Raw genomic sequence first — 17,327 nt, 5'->3', positions numbered from 1 at the left:
CCATTCTGGCTCGAGGTTAATCTCTAGAAACAAGTAATGTAACATTTCCATCTATCTTTTCTACTCTTTTGGCGGTTTTAATTATACTAATATGCTATGACAATTTAAACAAGACACATCTCAGCTTCTGGCCTGCTCTGTAATGGTTCAGCTGCTACATGTGCTCCAGCATATTTTGCTCAGACAGGCTGCTGCTGGAGGCAGGGGGGAGGCAGAATAGTGCCCTTCTGTCATGAGAGGTTTCATTGCACTGATCATTGTATGTTTGACAGATTCTTTGTCAATGTCAAGTGTCTTTTGTGGTTAAGCCCAGTAAAGCTAAAACAAAAGGTCTCCTAGATATTAGATATATAGTGACATTACAGAATTCACTTGGAGGCAGTAATTTTTTGTCAGCCTGTGAAAGAAAAATAGAGCTAATGGGAAAACAAAAGGAAGATGCTGGCCTGCCTTTTTAGCTATTTTTGTTTATGTCAGACATTATGATTGACATCTGGCCCAGAACACCCCTTCAACCATTGAGGCTGGTGTCATGAAAAAGAACAAAGAGAAATTGCCAACCAAGAAAACATTACTGGCTCAGAAAGCACGGCTTTTTGTTTATTTTCTTTTAAGTGTTTCATTTTCAGTAATCAGTATCATTACACAAAAGTAATTCACCCACATGTGCCCCACACTTACTAATTGGACTTTTAAGTTTCCTGCGTGTTTGCTTTCTTCCTGCCTGCTTGAATGGCACCAGAGTGCTGCTTTGGGTGGATGACAGTCTGTCATAACAGTGATGTTTGAGGTTAGTGAAAACTGACATGAAAAATATAATCCACTGGCCTTTAACTGAAATAGCAGCTCTGTTTTTTGTGGAGTTGGCAGGCGGCATTTTCAAACCCCTTTCACGGTGAAGGCAGTTACAACATGTTTTTCTCTGTATCAAGCATTTCCATCATGAAGTACATTATCTACGTCTGTTGTCATATCAGGATATTGCAGTTTGCTGTTTCTCGTGTGGGCACTTCTCTTGTTCAAGTGCCCTAAAAGGGTTAAGGGAATTTCATGGTCATCCTCCAGGCCCAGGCCAATTACAAAGCTTTAAAATTTGTTTAAGAGTGATTTTTGGGAAATACCAGTGACCAGAATAGGTCCTGCAGACACACAACACCAAGGAGTCTTTGTCACCAGTGTTCTGCAAGTGCTGTAGAACTTCAGATACTTGGTTAAAATTGTATATCAGCAGGAGGAAATTATTTCTTAAATTTGAAAGTATGATGCTGAACATAACAATAACAAAAGAAGACTTTTCACAAGACGAGAGCAAGACAGTCCATCAGCCACTTCTTTCCATATAGTTATATGCTGAAATAATATCAGAATTTTTACCTTACCAAAAAAAGGTCTTAATCACTTAAAAAAATTCTAAGGAAGTTGGCCCTTGAATGCATCACATGTGCTGGAGCTAAACATGCTTGCACCTTTTTAATAGGGTACTTCTCAGTATTGAACACTGGAGTATATTCTCCTGTAGAAGCACACACTTAACTCCCGTCAGCATTAATAGCAGATATGCTCACACATTGAGTGGAGAATTTCTCTGTCTCTTTGCACAGTACTCTAAAAAGAACTTTGAAGAAATTGAGAAAAACAGAGAGAGCAGTATATTAATTTTAAGGAGATGAAAGCAGTACATGTCATTCCTAAATTTCATGGAAAATGCACCGTTAGTAACAAAGATGAGTAGAAAATTTCAAAATAATTTTGAGCAGCATTAAAATCAGTCTTCCCTGATTTTCTGTTTTCCCCTTCTTTTCAAAGCACATACATTAAACTCATTTTATGCTTATAATGTATATAATGATTCTAGACAACATAAGAAGGACACTGGGATTCTTCCTATTTCAACGTATAAAGTGGCAAGCCAATTTATGCAGCTTAAACCATTGCTAAAGAAGATGTATCAAAAATTGCCTGTGATCATTACAAATAACAGCCTGAAATGTTCACAAGAAGCTGTTTGCTTATCATATTTTCATTAAAACATCTTTTCACCTGCTTTGCTTTTCCCATGCCTGTAACCTGCATTGTAATCAGTCTTATTAACTGAGAACATAAATATGATTTATTATGGTCTGATAATGGAAGCTGCATGGACCAAGAGAAGGGATATATTGTCCTTTGATAAAATGGCTCTTTTCTCTCAAATAGAGCTCTATCATGAGAGCATGCAGAATGTAGTGAGTGATTATTTCCTGAGGGTGAATGATGGCAGAACCCTACAGAAAATCTTCTTGTTGGTCATGACAGCCTCCGAGTGTCCCCAAATCTCACCGAGTTTGACAACCTGCAGACACTTTTGATGAACTGTATTCTTCTGTCAGAGACAGCCTGTCTGGGAGGAGAAAAGGGAACCTTTATCGTCTGATCTGCTATTATTGTCTTGATCTTTTATAAGCAATCTCTAATGCACATGAATATAATATCCTTTCACACAAGTGCCAAACATAATAGAAATGTAGTTAAAGGACCCTTTTCCCGGTTATGTAAATGTCCTAATACCATAATTAGAAAAGATGGTTTGTGAATGATAGCAGTAAGGAAAGGGTAATCAAAATGTTTTAACATTGTCTTTCTGTTTTAAAGACCAAAATCTGTGATAAATAGCATTTATGGTAGATATGGGGAACCAGCTTGTGCTGAAGCTTTTACCTAAAAAGAGAATAGTTTTGAGCGTAAAACTGGTGCTATATTTTCATAAAACACATAAATGGCAGCTGGTCTTAAGCCAGGAATGATTACTGGCAGATATGACTTAAAGAAAATGAGTATTCCACACAAAATCCCTCCATGGCTGTTATAGAAAGAACAAAGCGTTATTATTAAATAGTGTATTTGGACAAAGGGGTGTTCAAGACCAACTAAAGTTCGCCAACAAATCTCTCTTTTATCTACATCCAGAAGAACAAGCATAACAAAATCTCTTTCAATTAACAGCTGTACACATTAGCAAAACACCCGTCTTTCTCAGCTCAAGCAGTCTGGCTTATTTATCACAAAAAATGAAATGTTTGGGGGGAAGGTTTCCAAGTTGCCCAGTAAAAGCAAGACACTTAATTTTTCATTAACCTTTTGACATCTGGAGCTGGGATATCCCAATATTAACTACTAATGATCTTTTGCATTACCAGTTGGTGTTGAGAGAAGTCCCAGTCGTCAGAGTCAAAAGGTTAATCAGCAATTTCACACCAGTGATGTGGTCAGAGTTCGCATGTTACTGCCTGAACAAGAGGAAGAAGAAAATAAAGTCATTAACAAAAAACTACATCCCAACATTATTAAATCCCACTTGTATTTTTTTGTTGGAAAGTATTTCATGATCTATTTACTAACTATTCTCGCTTTTTAGAGGACTTTGCAAAACTTTTCTGAGAAGTCCAGGTCCAAATATGTGACCAACTTATTTGGTTGATTCTGCTTTTCATAAGGAAAAAAGAAAAAAAAAAAAAAAGAAAAAGAAAGTATTTTACTCACCCACCAAGTGTTCAGCCAAGGCCAGCGTGAGGGAAAAGTCTTCCAGGTCTGTTACCTATGGAGATTTTAAAAAACCTATCCAACTAGAGTTAAATCAGTGAGAGTTGTGTCTTGTCTCCTGGAGGTAAAGCACCTGAATGCCCATTTCATTCAGGGTGAATTTCATAGTGTGGATGCCATAGCAGGGATAAAACACACCCAATAGGAAAAAATCTAGTGTAGACTTTTCCCTCCTGCCCCCTTCTGCCTTGACTGTAGAAATAAGTCAACAGCAGCACTCCCTTAACAAATATGGACAGCAATATTATTTCATGTGAAAGTACTCATGTAAACAGCCATGCCAGTACCTCAGCTGGTATTATTTGACCAGAAATATCCATAGCATACTTTGACTTGTGGCCCAAGAGCTCTCCTAGCCATAGCAAGACCAGATTTATTTTCCAAAAGAAAATAAAAAATATTTCTGAAAACATTGCAGCTTGGCATTTGCTACCAATAACAGTGCTCACACAAATTGATTTCTCATTTGCCCTGGCAATATCTGAAATTGTTGACCATTGTTTAGCTTGTGTTTAGCCCTGATTAAAACCCTTCTGATATCACCATGCAGATCAGGCCAGTTGTTTTATGGTTTTGAGACATTCTATCTTTTTCCTATGGCTAAGACAAATAAATAGTGAATCTTGCCCTAAACAACATCCTTCATCCTGGATATTTTCTGCATCACATAGTTCCTCTCGTCTCTTTCTCCAGTTCCAAAAAAATCTATGACTAAAATCTTTCTTTTCTTGATTGCTTCAGTTTTAATGGGAAAAGGATTTTACTCTGAAATGTTCTGAAAAAAATTATCAATCTTTCCAAGTGCCCTATTACTTAGTCCACCAATTAGCTGACTATGGAGCCTGAGTGTCCTTGTACATCTTCCCAGTCCCCATCTGTATACTTGGCTGCATATGTTTATGCAATTAGAAATGGTGAAAATCTAATAAAATTAGGACAAACCTGAGTGAGCCATAATTCTGTTTAATCTCTCAAACTGGATTGTTGAAAGCTTGCTGAATTCCCCAAACCTCTCTCAGGTGCCAATGAATGAGTCAATGTCATACCAAAGATCTCACAGCATAGCAGACGTAAATTGTACTTCCAGAATCTCATACACACCCTCAAATAATGAATCTAATGTCTCTAAAGTAATGTCAGGGAAAAAAAGCAGTTTCCTCCAGTTACCAGCACCGTAATTGATGACCCAGAATAGAAAAATGGAGAATACATGGCAGATTTGCATCGGGAAGGACCGGTCACTTTAAAGGCTTTTGCCTTCCTATGGCAGTAATAGAGCAACCCAAGCCTTCTACTTTCAGGGGAGGACCACTGACATTATCACACTGGGCTTTGCTAGATCCCCTAGGAGGACTCAACAAGATGGGAGAATGAAGCTTTCTTTCATCTCAGTGTGACGCCTCTCCAGACTTTTCTTTTAAAAGCCTGTTTTACACTTTGTTTTCTACTGCAATGGTAACTGATTGTTTGCATAGAAATAAACATCAGTCCGGAAGAATCCCAGACCACTCCATACCTGTGTCCTCTCATCACCTACCATTTAACAGAAGCCAGGAATGGAAGTGAAGAATGATTTTGGCTGACAGTAAGGGTAATTTTCTTTGAAAGGGAGAACAGAACTATTTAGGGTTGAAGCACAGTAGAGCAATTAATAACTGTTCTTGGAAGAAAGGCCCCAAGATCTTTTACCTCAAGTTGTGAGGGCTTTGGTTTTGCATCTAAGCCAAACTATGTATTTGTTGCAGAATGGGGCTCGTCAGTTTGGGAAGTAAGATGTAAGGGTTGTGGCCTTGGGTCCATAGCTCAGAAGAAAATGTCTTTCAGATCAACCAGTTCCTTTTCTTCCCCCTCTCTCCTTGTATGTTCATCTCCCTCATAGATTTCTTCTCTAAGTACATGCCTTGTTTACTCTTTGAGATCTTACAGAATTTCAGCCAGGAGGTGACCAGGCCAGAAACAGGTCTCCCACATTCACACAACTGAGTACTGCTCCCACTCACACACTTTGGGATGCTGAGGTCATAGAAAATAGAGCTGGAAGGGATCGTAAAAAGTCCAACACCCTACAGTATTTCCCAGATTTTTGACTACTCTGTCATTGAAATCCTCCAGTGATGGAGACTTCATCACTGCTTGTCCTGGTTTCAGCTGGGATAGAGTTAATTTTCTGCCTAGCAGCTGGTATATGCTGTGCTTTGGATTTAGGATGAAAATACTGTTGATAACACACTGATATTTTGGTTGTTGCTAGGCAATGTTTACACCAAGTCAAGGACTTTTCAGCTTCTTATACTGCCCTGCCAGCGAGGAGGCTGGGGGTGCATAAGAAGCTGGAGGGGACAGAGCCAGGACAGCTGACCCAAACTGGCCAAAGGGATACTCCATACCATGTGATGTCATGCTCAGTAAATAACTTGAGGGAAGGTGGCTGGGGGCTGAGACTGTGTATCAGGAACTAGCTGGGCATTAGTGGTCTGCAGGTGGTGAGCAGTTGTGTTCTGCATCACTTCTTTTGGTTTATTATTATTATTGTTAATATTATTATTATTACCACCTTCCTTTTCTGTCATATTAAACTGTCTTTATCTCAACTCACCCACGAGTTTTACCTTTTCTTCCAATTCTCTCCCTCATCCCACTGGGGTGGGGGGGAGTAAGTGAACAGCTGTGTGGTTGTTTTAGCTGCCTGCCAGGTTAAACCACGACACCGCTCCAGTCAATTATCCCAACACATAACTGTCCTTTCCTAAGTGACAAATAGAGTCTAACGGTGAGAGAGAGTGATTGCTTTCTTAAACATTATATGTTTTACTCAAATACAACTTAAATGTATTTATGCCTTTCACCTTGTTTCTTCTTCATTTATTTCTGTCTCTGTTACCTTTCCTTCACCATTTTTTTACTTCATCTTTCTCCTTACTACCTTCCCTTTTTTTCGTTAAGTCACTCCCTTTCTTTTTTGTCTTTTGAGCTCTGTGCTCTTTGACACCCTTGTATTTCTTTTCTTCTTTGTGTCTTTCCAAAAACATGAAAAAACACACTGTCATGTGCCAGTAGCCTCGCTACAGAGATCCATCTCTTGTCATCTCCCCAGAGGGGAGCCAAAATGCCACGTTTTCATTCATTGCATCAAAATCACTTTTCTTAAACAATGAGAAATTATACAGGTGTATTCAAATTCAGGTCTAAAGGTGATGTTCTTGAGCTGTGACTGAAGAGCACAGCTAGCTATGGGAAGCACACGATCTGCTCTGAATATGCACGTGCAGGGATAGGCATTACATAGCCTCTAAAAAAGGAAATCAAACCTCCTGACAGTCATGGTAACAGATGTCTGCTTCCTGCTGACTATTAAGGTATATTTCATGTACAAGTTTAGTTACAACACAGGTCTGGACCTACAGGTTCAAGAACACCAGATTAAGTGACTTTGTCTCTAATTTATGCCAGGGAAAGTATCATAAAAAAGAGTTAAGGTGGAGCATCACCATAGGCAGAGAATTGGTTTACTTCTGTCCCCTCAGGTCAGGCCCATCGCATTATTTTAATGTAGATGTAATGCATAATAAGTACAGTAGTCTCCCTGTGGCACTCTAGGCTGCTTGGCCTAACAGGTATTTGGGGAAGTAAGGAAAAACTCCAAAATTCAGTGCAGCTCAAACACCAGTGTTTCTTAAAAAACAACTGTTTCAACTTACTCTTTCAATTTTTGACAGAAAATTATCTAAGAGGCAACTATCCCTGCCATGGCAGGAAGCAGTATGATAAAGGGGAGGGCTAAGGAAAGCTTACTCCACACTTAAGAGCAGAAAACAAGTTTGTTTTCCAGCACATCTGTTTCACGGTGCACTGTTGCTGCAATATAATTTTTTCAAACTGCAGTATTTTCCTATCTGCTTTGACCAGGGTCTGTGCTTGAAAAGGCTGAGTGCAGTGGTCTGAAGCAAGACTATTGCAGGCATCTGATAAAGGAGCTGTTTGCATTAGCACTGAGGATCCACAGCAACAAGATCTCAGGCTGTGCCTTTCCACAGAAGGTCCAAACATAAAGCAGGGAAACTAAACTTGGTCTTGTGAGGCAGAGGTTCTTTGTCCCCTGCATGATCTCAGACAACATATCCTTTCTCCAAGCCTCAATTTCTCCCTGAAATAGAGACTGACAGCTTCCTGTCTTGTCTCTCTGGATTCATGGCTTTTTTGGCTAGTGGCTGTTCCTGATTATGGGTAGGTCTGATGACTGTGAGTCTGACCTCCAGGAGGCCTTTGGACACTTCTATATTATATTTGATAATGAAGCCTCCTGTCTTATCCAATCAAGACAAAAAAACTAAGTCAGACCAGAGGAAACTGGCTCAGCACAAAATGGCAGCCTCGGTGGAGTAAAGTCAGAGCCATTAGCTATTGACTACTACAGAAATACTGAAACTGCATCAGGGATTTCTTTTTTTAATTGCTATTTAGGGATTTAAATGAGATTTTTAAAAAGAAAAAAAGACAGAATGTTTAGTCTACAGTCACTCTTTGCTGCCAATACAGGCTATCATATAAATTACTTAGACACTTTTAAAAATACATTATTTACTCAATAACCCATAATGGGTCCAGAGCTCCTTTTACACGCTATTATAAAAGTACATAATTGCTGAATTTTCAAATGGATATTTCTTCTAGGCAATAGTCTGTAATAGCTCCTTCAAAGCTCTTAGGCTTTTATCATATGAAGGCCTAAGTAGAAAATGTTTAGTTCACTGATCATTGACCTAATAGAGAGCAACAGCTTCTCTGGAACAACTATTGTCTGCTAGGGCAGATGATGTATGAATGACATTTTAAAAAATTCTTGGAAGTGCGTGCTAGGGAAAAATTACTGTTCATGTGCAAAGCAAATACTGCTGATGAGATCCTAGAGTTCTTTTGTTTGGTTCTGCTTGGTTTAGTTTTTTAGTTTCTGTGCAAGCCCAAGAACAAAAGAAAACAGTGGGGTTTGTGTATGAAATGAGAATTCAGTCTAGGACCCATTCGGATCAATGAGAGACATTTCCATGTTCTCACAGGTCATTCAGCTGAATTAATGGTCTCAAGTGAAAATTCAGGTATTTGGTACACTTTACAATGTGAGAAGCTGGATTCTGAAATCAGGGAAGTAAGGGATGCTGCAATGAGGCAAATCACATTTCTTAAAATCATACTGAACACAGAAAACCCCACAGGTCTATCCTGAACGTGATCCAGAAAGGAAAAAGGCAACTTGACACATTTTCAGCACTGTTGCTATGAATCTCACAATTATTGAGTTGCTATCTCTACTTCCATTTACCTTTGAAGTTTGCTGCTTCCATTTCAGACATGAAGAAAGGTTCAGGTTCCTGAAAGCTTGGTGTAAGAAAACACATTTTCTTTCCCAGCAAACTTTGGGTAGCAGGGCCCAAGGAGGCACTACTGCTGAATGAACGTCAAATTGCAGGACCAGAGAGGATGGACGTGAGCTGGGGCAGAGTCAGGCAGAGACTCTCAGAGAGGCTGAAGGACACCTCCAGCTCTGAGCCTGATGGGCCAGGGGAGAGGTCCTTGCTGGCTGGCCAAACACACCCACACAGGCTTAGGGCTGGTGGCAACGGGAAGTGCAGCTCACCAAAGGAGGCTACTGAACAGCCAGCTCAGGCACTGGATGTGATCTTAACAGCTTGTGCCATCAAACCAGACCAACTATCCCCAGCATAGCACTGGTTTGTATGTGACCTGACATGAGAAACTCTCCCATGCCTTTTATCAGTGGATTTCTCCAGCCTAGTAAGACAGCCTGGGACTCCTAGTATTCTGGCATGATTAACAGAAAAAAATACAGTTGCTGGCAATTCTAATAGTTCCTTCTGTTTGATGCATCTGATCGAAGAGAAACTGAAATCACAGACCAATATGCAACCAGGCTGCACCAGTTAGCCTCATCATGCAAATGAGGCACACTTGCAGGCGAACTTATTAGAGATCAAATAGTTTTAGGCACCACAGATAATGAAGGCAGAGCGCTTATGTTGCAACAGTCAGAGCTGGGATTTAATCATGTTGTTGATATCTACTGCAGCAGCGAACAAACACAGAAACAGCCACAAAAATCAAGCCGTTAGAATGAAAGGAAGGTATAAACCAGACAAATAATAACAATAAAAAACAACTCAAACCAAGAAACTTAGTGATTTCTAGAAGGAATAATCTTGCAAGTTAGATCTGGAAAGACTTTGAGCCCTGCTTCTTTCAGCTAAGCAGCTGGAAAAGTGGGGGTTGCAAGAAGCAGTTGATGGGGTGTCACTGTCCGTTCCAAGAAAGAAAAGGATTCTTGTACCTGTGGGGAGGGCCCTGCAAGGGGAGAGGGGAATGCCCCACAGGACAGTGCTTCGAAATCAACCATGAGGTGAAACATAGCCCACACTGGGAAGCAGCATCTCCTAGGAAAGAATTCAGAAAGAAAAAGAGAAACTGCCTCCTGGGGTGGAAGCTATAACAGAAGTTACACGACTGACAGGCTGGATTAGCAATCTGGTAGACATTAAGAATAAATAAATTCTGCAGAGATATTGCCCCCTCTGTCTCAATAAACCCCTCACATGCTCCCACCATCCATTATGCAAACACCTGGGGACACCCTGAGCAGACCCACAAATGTTTTCTTGTTTAAGGAGCAAAGATGAGATCCAGCAGGTGAAAGCTGCAAAATGGAAACTTTTGGATTCCTTTTGGCAGACAGAAGTGGCTAAAAATACTGTTTGGCATTTCTTCTAATGCCAGTTGGTAGTAGAAGAGCTCCAAAGATGTCAACAGGAAGCCCTAGAGGTTAGAGGGAATGATGTAACTGTATGTGACATAATGCTTGGTGTAGAGATTTCCTGGAATTGATTAGTGCCATTCATGATAACAGCAGCCAGTGAGAGCGTGAGGACTGGGTGAAGGTCCAGGCAGCATTCAGGAGTTGAATATTTTTCTTTCCCTTTTAACGCAATGTCTGGTCTCATTGTTTCAGATGCATAACACAATAACTGCATGGTATTGCCGTGCAGCTTTGTCTAGGAAGACTTTGAAGCAGCACACGCGCCAGCAATGCTCAACTACTCCCATGCAAAAGGTCGCAAAGACAACTGCAGAGGTGAAAGGACAATGAAGACTCCTGGATCCTCCTTCCTCTAGAATTTCCCCCCTCTGTTCCTCTCTTGTTCCTTGGAGTGTAAGATGCAGTCAGGTCGTCCTCATCAGTATATTGTTTTATGCCTAGTCTATATACAAAAGCTATGAAGTGCCATCTATATTTAACGGGAAGCCTCTGATCTATGTGAGTGGGTGGAAATTGATAGTGAGTGACATGGACACTGACAATGGTACACAAACTCCGTGGCACTCTTAAAACTTTTAATTGCATTTTAAAGTAATGTAACAAGGCAATGTTTAATGAGTACTTTGTTTAAGAAATTCTGACTTTATAAGCTAATTAAAAAGAAGGAAGGGTTACTGCACTAGGGCAACAAATTCAGGCTGCTGAATGTCTATACTACAGCAATGCGTAGTTCAGATTCAATTGGCAGCCTTGCAAATCTCCAGCTAGCCAGCATGAATGATTTTTTTTTTTTTTTTTAACTGGCAAATAAATTATTATTATCATCATGATTATGTTAATAGAAAAAAGTAAAGGATAGGGAAGCAGTTTTTTGCCAGGGCTGGTAAATTTTCATGACACTTTTTGCATAGCTGTCATATGGTTGGGTTAGATGAAACTGTAAGGCTTTATGTGCATAGCATTTAACTTTAAACATTCTTCATGGAAACTTACATGGCACATAATTTACATATTCAATACCAGTGACAATTTACTTCTCCCATCTGAGCAGGGCTTTCAACTATGCCACTTGAACTAAATTAATAAACAGTAATTAGAGAATGTTGTGCGAGCGAGCTGTTGATGTTGAGAAGATTCTAATCAACACCTTCTTTTAAGGGCCAATTAAAGCTGAATGTATGCAATATAAACATCTTCTTGTATTTAGACATGAACTGGCGAACAAGGTAAAAAATAAAAATCAGAACAATTACAGCAGGTTAGAGACGATCTAATGGAATGATGAATCTTCGTTAATCGTGAAAGCAGCAGTAATTTCTAAAAACCATTGGCCACCTTCCATGGTGAAGCACTAACAACTTGTGCAAGTTAATTCTGACTCGGATAAACCTTCATGCTTTCATTGACAGGCTTTTCTCTGAAAGCAGCTCTGCATCTGCCTCCAATCTCCACTGCAGTATTCACCTGTCTGTAAGACAACCCTGCATCTAAAGTGGGTCCAGAGCTGCAGGAGAAAGGCAGCTTCCCTGGGGGGAGGCAGTAAAGGTGAATGTACCCATCCCATTAATGCTACCTCATAGCAGAGCATGAGGCTCCTGGCAGGTCATCTCAGGGAGGATTTGCACAGCACAGCCCCCACCAACACAGCTGGTGGGAACACAAACATAAGGGTGAGCCTGAGCGAGGAGTAAAGCTGCCCCAAATTGTCTCACATCTGTTACTGGGGAAGAGCAGCACAGGGACAGAACAGCTAATGAACTTGTACCTGTTGCCCTTGTGTACTCCTTCACCCCACTGGAAAAATAAGGTGGTTTATTCCCGAAAGGTGAATTTAAGACAACCTTTGTTTCCAAAATTCCTGAAGGACAGAGGAAAGGCCATCTTTGATTTAAACAAAGAGATGATCCTTAGTGTACCAAAGGGAGCCTGCAGTAGCAAGAGACTTGTGTATCACCATTACGAACTGTCAGTAAGTTAAAAATAAGCGTAACTTCATCCAAACCACAGCTCACTGCTTCCTAAAGCACATCTAAAAAAAAATAAAAATCATCTAAGCTGGTGCAATGAAGCACATGCAAAATTTGTCCTCCAAGTTAGAAGTTACAACAGGCTAATAAAGGTAAGGGGAACATCTGTTCCAATGCTGCACCAGTATCATTTGGAGAAAATGACTGCATCACTTACGGCCGTTTGGTATCCAGAAATACTACCACAGTAATAGGATGTTGTCACCTCAGGCTCTGCTGAAATCTACAGGAATTTTACTTGTTTAAGAATTATAGGATTAGGCACATGATCAGTGTTTCTTCCCTTTGAAAATAAACATTTCCATTTCCCATTTCTATAGCAGTGCGAGATTATTATCTCATGACAGTATTTGGTTCCACTGGCATTATCTCCTAATTAGCCATTTAAAAATATATGTAAGAGGGTGGAGGTGGCGAGTGGACTTGTAAATCTGACAGGTCTGATATGTTCTTACAAGCTCTACTAAGCCCAACCATTGAAAATATATTAGTAAGGCCAAGCTAGCACTTTCAGGAACAACACAGCAAAAGCCTCATGTCTTGAACTCTGGGAGTTCAGCAATCAGCAGAAGGGCTCTCACACCCAGATCAAAGCCCTTGGGCCTAGGAGTGGAGTGGGAGCAGAGAGGAGTGGGAAGCAGCACACCAAATGGGGAACCAGCCCTGGGAAGAGGGGCACCATGGAAAGGCTGACAATGTCTGCAGTGTGGCCAGCCCTACAATACAGTGGTGTCATCACCTAAGGTGTTTGGTGTAGGACTTTGGGGGATTTCTGAAAAGCCAGGCATGGGGAAGTTTACCAGGGATGAGAGAAGATGCATGTGATACAAAGAGAAAAGATCTAACACACTGTGTTCAATATCCTCTGCACTGTCTCTATATCCTGAGAGATTATTGCGTTTATAGGCACAAAATCATAAAACCTTTCTCCAAGATGCTTCATAATATATGAGCAGGTCTGAGATTTCAGTCTGTGGCATGGCAAGAATTAGGAAGATGGATATTCGGGTATGCTGGACTCGTCTGTTCTCCCAAGAGAATTTATTTAATTTAATAATTCCTAATTTATTAATTTAATGTAATTTGGTTTAATAGTTTAAATTCCTAATAAATTCCCTTTTTAAAAAGAAACTAGGACACATTGTATACAGGACAGGTCATCTTGAAGGTACTCAGACACATGCAGGAAGTACCCCCTTGGCAACAGTATTCTTCTAACCTTCAGCAGAGCTAAGAACTATGATTTGTTTCTCTTTCTCAGTTGCTTTTAAACCTCAATTCAGTAAATGTGTTGGTGATTTTCAGAGTGTTCTGAGCAGTGGAAGGCAGCAAAGTAAATGTCTGAAGAATGCTGATAGTATGAGACAGGGTCTGAACTGCCATTTACTCCAATATCTGCAGTTCTATTCAATATGCAGCATGCAATACGATTTTTATTCTGATTAGATGGAATTTCTAGGCCTGAATCTGCTTGCAATAACCATGGTCCATCAGTAACTTCACAGCAAACAGGGAGGTGCAGAGGAAAAAAGTGATGTAAGCAGGAAGGGAATGAGTCTACATTAATGTCCTCTAAAGATTTTTGTTTTCTATTGAGAGTTTTCTCTTGCCTAAAGTCACTTCTGTCCTTTTTTCACACCTCTTCAAGTCCACTTGGTGAATAAATTAAATGAAATTCCTCACTTGCCCTTAATACTTTTTAAATGCAAGCCAAGCCTCTTGGCTTTTCATACCTGGGCATCTACATTTTTTTTTAAATGCTCTAGGATAATTTCTCTCTGTTTCATAGGCTGGTGCTTTGGCCTGTATGCACCCTGTGCGCTCCCTAAGGCTCATGCATAACTGCAATGGACGATTAGTCCAATTAAGTCTCCAGCAATTTCAATGGCTTATGCAAGGGTAGATGGGGCACAATATGTAATTTCAGCTTTTTTTGTGAGGATTTTCAATCCTTCCATGAACTAAATCATTTTATCAGTTTCTCTCTCTTTCTTTCTTTTTTTTTTTTTTTTAAATTTGTCCCATTAAACTACAGAACTGGAACATTTTCATGAATAGTTTCTTTCTGCTTTAACTCAAGGAGTTCCTGACATAACAAAAACTGGTAATTAACTGGCTCAAAGACTTTTACAATAGCCTCTTTAAATAAGTCCTAGTATGCGGCACTTGTAGCACTGACTCCATATTGCTGATAGCACTGCAATGCACCCTCTATTAAACAAGGTCTCCTACTCTACCTCAGCATCAGTTCCTGGTTGTTTTCTCCACTGTTCTCCTACTTGGAAACACCAAAGTCCTCCCAGATTTCTTTGTATGGCAAAGCTCCTCCATGATGGCTCCTGCTCTCAATCCACTTGGCTTTGTGCTGCTTCCTGAAACACTCCGGTATCAGAGGGCCTCTTGCCACCAGCATAAGGACCAGGTGGCGGGTCTCCATCGGCTAGGCACAGCTCAGCCTCTCCTCCTGGCTAGCATCACGGGCTGCTCATGGCAGTCCCCGGTACCTGCCCCCTGCTCCACATCTACTCAGAGCAGAGAGGGCCGCTTCCGGTAGAAGAATCAGGCTTTGATTTTTCAGATTTCACTCAGTAGTGTGTGATTTGTAGCTGCTGCTACATGTTGGCTCTAAGCATAGTCAGTTTTGCCTACCCATGCTTATCTCCCCTGGTTACAATACATTCTGTTTCTGATGAAAATATTACTCTGGTGAGTATTTCTCAGGCTCCACCATACTTTTACAGTTCCTGCTAACTAGCGCAAGCCTTATTGTTGCAGTTCCCAATATTTTGCATCATTTGTAGATATAGCAATTTAGTTTGTAAATAGCATGAAAGAAAGTATTAATGTATATCTTCCCCCAGTCTTCTAGACAGGTTGTTTCACTGTGGAACAATTACATACATATGTGCTAGCCTATATTTCTTGTAAAATCAAATCATGTAAGGATGCCTCAGCCAGAACAAGCCATAAAGCTAGACAAGTCATGGAAAAAACATCCCCACATATGTAGTACTTAAATTACATAATGATAAAAAAATAAAGCAAAATTGAAAAGGGCAAAGGAGACAAAATAGAAACACAAGCTTTTATATAAGCTTTTATATACTCTGTGTAATATAGAGTGAATGTCATTTTGACGTGCTGGTATCATGAGCTGCCAATGTAGTTCAGAAGAGAAAGGGATATCTCCAGAATTATGGCAATGCTGCTTTCTTGCATCAAAGCCAATTACAAGATCTATGTCAGTGGTTGCCAGGTCTGCCTGCCTACTTGGAAACTAAACCAGGAGAAATAATTTCCTAAGTAATTGTATTTAAAGTGTCCAGAAAGATCATGAATCTTCAGAACCCCCCCTCGGAAACGCAGCCCTTTTAGTGAGTGCTCACAACCACCCCCCTCAGTGCAACGAGTACCTCACTGCAGCTGAAAGCTCCCCAAAACCTGCCATACTCCTGCCTTTTGTAGGATGTCAATGAGGCAATTGTAACACACCGCTAAGTTGATTTTGCGCCTTTGAAAAATCTCCTTAACACAAATGCTCCATCACTGTCAGCTGAACACATTTAACTTTTGAATTAATGTTATTTTCAAGAGGTCAGACATTTGACAGTAACAACAGTCTTTTGCCAAGCCATGTATTTCAGGTCTGCATCTGAATTGCCCCAGAGCCCAGTATTGTTTAAATACGAGTAACTGACTTTTGCTCATTGCTAATGCAAAACTTCTGTTCTCTGGACCCCTTCAGGGCTCCACTCGTGGCTTTCTTCCCCACACAGGCATGGGGAGGCAGATTCATTCAGTGCCCTCTCCTGTGGTAGACACTGCTTAGCAGGTCAGAGGGACCAAACAGCCAGCAGCTAAGAATAACAACAGTCATTTTTCCCCCCATTTTCTTCCCATTCCAAAGACTGTCAGGTGTTTCAGCCGAGGTTTAGATGATGACCATGTGATTTGTGAAAACTCATGTCTCCACCAAGGGCCACAGCTGCCAGGCTGTACTGGGCACTAGGACAGGGGCACCTCCAGCACGGCTGCTGCTCTGCCTGGCACTTGCAGGGTGGTGAAGAGGAGCAAAAGCCTCTGGGAAGAGGGACAGTGGCTGCCTACACTCATGGCTGGGCTCTCACAGAGGAAGAGGAAACTGGTTTCCACTCTAAGGATGGTCTATTTTATATTATATTGTAATTGTAGAAAATAGCAAATCAGTGCTCTGTACAGCGTCTTTTGGTGCTAATACAGAGCTAGGACGTTCAGAAGTATTTCGGGAAGCACTATTTGTGGAGGCATATGCAGTTGGAAGGTGGCTGGGCTCTGTCTTTGGTGGAAACAAGTAATGTGTCTGCCCCACCGCACCAATCCCTGCGATGCCGGCAGCAGTCGGTTAGTTGCAGTGGGCTTTGGGATGGGTTTGGTGTGTGCGAGGTGCCACAGCCCAGTCCCCATGATAAGTGAAGTCGCAGATTACTGCAGTACAGTTTCACAGCGAGCCTGCTCTCACCAAATTAACTATTAACAATAGCAAGCAATATTGCATAAATATTAACATTAGTTTTCCCCATGCAGTAATGCTACAAATCCCGCTCTGCCGCTGAGAGGATTTTGGAGGGCACAGTCTCCCTCTCTGGACCTACCTCCTGGGAGCTGTACATGGCCAATCCCTGGGACTCCTTTTCTCTCTATCTCTCAGCACAGGTGGGGTCCAGATCTTCTGTCAGTTAAATTTTATTTTCCAGCCTGGTTTGTAATTCAGATAGTGTTTTGATTCACTTGGCTGGCACGGAGTATTTTCACCACACCCTTGTCTCTTCAGACAAACAACCTCTTTTCTAACCTCTGGCAGACCTAAACCTAGTGAGTAAGAAGAAACAGTAGTTAAGGCATAATAAATAAAGCCACCC

The 17,327-nt window shown here is 40.9% G+C and overlaps 1 long non-coding RNA gene across 2 annotated transcripts in view; it reads right to left on the bottom strand.

Moving 5' to 3' along the window:
- Positions 1–604: 604 nt before the first annotated feature.
- The window catches only part of LOC142602758 (uncharacterized), a 31,713-nt gene continuing 14,990 nt past the window's right edge, over positions 605–17,327 (bottom strand). Inside the window, exons 2-4 of one of the 2 annotated variants that reach the window (XR_012836535.1) lie at positions 3,520–3,771; positions 3,174–3,266; positions 605–2,380 (exon numbers count right to left, since the gene is read on the bottom strand). This is a non-coding gene — a long non-coding RNA (uncharacterized LOC142602758). The remainder of the gene's footprint in view (positions 2,381–3,173; positions 3,267–3,519; positions 3,772–17,327) is intronic. The other variant, XR_012836534.1, reaches the window with a different exon arrangement.

This window comes from Balearica regulorum, chromosome 8, assembly GCF_011004875.1.
Source record: "Balearica regulorum gibbericeps isolate bBalReg1 chromosome 8, bBalReg1.pri, whole genome shotgun sequence".
Classification (NCBI taxonomy): domain Eukaryota; kingdom Metazoa; phylum Chordata; class Aves; order Gruiformes; family Gruidae; genus Balearica; species Balearica regulorum.
This window is presented reverse-complemented; position numbering and strand designations above follow the sequence as displayed.